Source organism: Zingiber officinale, chromosome 9A, assembly GCF_018446385.1.
Source record: "Zingiber officinale cultivar Zhangliang chromosome 9A, Zo_v1.1, whole genome shotgun sequence".
Classification (NCBI taxonomy): Eukaryota; Viridiplantae; Streptophyta; class Magnoliopsida; order Zingiberales; family Zingiberaceae; genus Zingiber; species Zingiber officinale.
The window spans coordinates 16,482,875-16,485,235 of record NC_056002.1 but is presented as its reverse complement, the minus strand read 5'-3'; positions in this window follow the sequence as shown (position 1 = coordinate 16,485,235).

Genomic DNA, 2,361 nt, shown 5'->3' with positions numbered 1-2,361 from the left:
TTCTAAAATCTTCAAAATTTTATAAGTTTACTCATTTGAAATTCAAACTCACTAAATTTTCAAACTTATCTCAATTTCAAATATTGATAGGAATTAAATAAAGTTAACTCCGTCTCACACTCATAAGCTGAACATGCTTAATAACCTAGAATGAGTGAGATGGAAATATAGAAAAATCATATGTAACAATTGCTATGCTTGAATTCTAGGACCCTAAGAATTTATTAAGGTATCAAGTAAGGGGAGTGAAGGGACTCAAGTTTTTTTTAAGTTAAAGATTTCTTTTTAAAAGGAATTTAATTGTTTTTTTAAATAAACATCAAATATTTCATCAAGTTCAAATATTTTTGTATCTAGAAAAATAAATTTTTGAAAAAAAAATTTCTAAGTGTCGATGTACTTAACTAAGTTTTTTAAAAAAATCTTTTCAACAGCTAAGTAATTGATAAAGTCTTTTTCTTAGCTAAATATTTTTAGAAGAAAATATTTTCAAAGGCTAAGTATTTTTCAAGCTAAGTACTTAATTAGACTTTTATGAAAAATCCCTTTAAGCTAAGTACTTGATATTTTTTTTAAAAAATATTTTTCTAAAAAATTATTTTCTTAGCTAAATATTTTTAGAAGAAAATATTTTTAAAGGCTAAGTATTTTTCAAGCTAAGTATTGAACTAGGCTTTTATGAAAATCCCTTTAAGCTAAGTACTTAAATAAGTTTTTTTTTATGAAAATTCATTTTAATCCAAATACTTAATTGAGCTTTTATCAACATCTTTTTATCAAATTTTTTTGCTAAGTTTTTTTTAAGGATTTATCAAAATTTCTTAAAGCTAAGTTTTTAATCAACTTCTTTTGAAAGCTACATACTTGACAAAACAATTATCTTCAAAAGTTTTGCTAAGTCTTTGATAAAAGTGCTTACATAGAAAAAATTTAACTAATTTTTTTTTTAAAAAAACCTAAGCGTTTATTAAATTCAGCTAAGTTTTTTATCGCTCAAAACTAAATATTAAATTCATTAAAGTATGTTCTAAACTTAGCTATTTAGCAAGATATTTTTCAAATGCAACTATTTTAAAATTAAAAATTTAGCTAAGTTTGTTTTTCGAAAAAGGTATAAAAGGTTCTAAGTTTTTGTTGAAAAAGTTAGATATTTTTCAAAATATTCCTAATTTAGCTAAGTTTTCAAAAGTTAAATTTTGCTAAGTGCTACCCTTTAGGGGAGCTTAAAGATAACTAGAATATTTTTCTATTTTTCTCTCTACTCATTCTTTTTTATTTATGTCAAAGGGGTAGAGAAAAGTCAAAGTTAAAAATTAAGAATTTAAACATAAGGAGGAGTATAAGTTTTTCAAAGTTTTTACATTTATGCTCATGTTTAACTTTCTGTAGTTACTGTCATATTTTTTTTTCTTAATTTTGAACTGTGTTGTCATAATAAAAAAGGGGAGATTGTTGGTGCGGGAAGCATTCGATGATCGAACCGGTGTTTTAATTATGTCAAAGGGTTCAGGTTAAGTTGATTTGTTATCTAATGTGTGTAAATGAGGTTGTAGGAAAGTTCTAAATGCGATTAGGCAGGTGGAAAACCCTAGGGAGTGGTAACCCTAGGTCCTAGGGGGTAGTAACCCTAGGTGGTGGAAAACCCTAAGGGGCGGCAACCTTAGGTCCTAGAGGGTGGTAACCCTAGGTAGTGGAAAACCCTAAGGGACGGTAACCTTAGGTCCTAGGGGGTGGTAACCCTAGGTGGTGAAAACCCCTAAGGGACGGTAAACTTAGGTCTTATGGGGTGGTAACCCTAGGTGGTGGAAATCCAAAGAGGGGGGGGGAGGTAACCCTAGGTGGCGGAAACCCCTAGGAAGTGGTAACCCTAGGTCCTAGGGGATGGTAACCCTTGGCAGAAAGTCCAGTCGGTCTGGAGGACCAGACTGGCAATAAGTATGCTCTCCTGAGTGGAGTAGGTGAGGACGCATTCCCCGCGGAGGGAACAGTAGGCGTCGGTTCGACCTAGGGTTTCCGGTAGGAAATTCGAAGTAAGAACCGAACAGTCCAAAAGCTGACAACTTATTTGTTTTATATGCTATTTGTCTAACTCTGTTTTGTAAGAAACTAACATTTCTACAGGGTCAGACTTAGCCATGATCGGTCAACCGAATGATCTGATTGGTCGACCGAACCACAACCAAAAGGACCAGATTTCCAGATTGCAGACCGGGTTCCGTTGAGGGATCGGTCGACCAAACCAAGGATGAGAGTTGACCAGATCGAAGCCGGGGGGATCAGATCGGATGAGGAGGAGATTATCTGATCGGTCGACCAAACGTGGGGATCGGTCGACTGATCTGCTTCGGGTCAAACCTGATC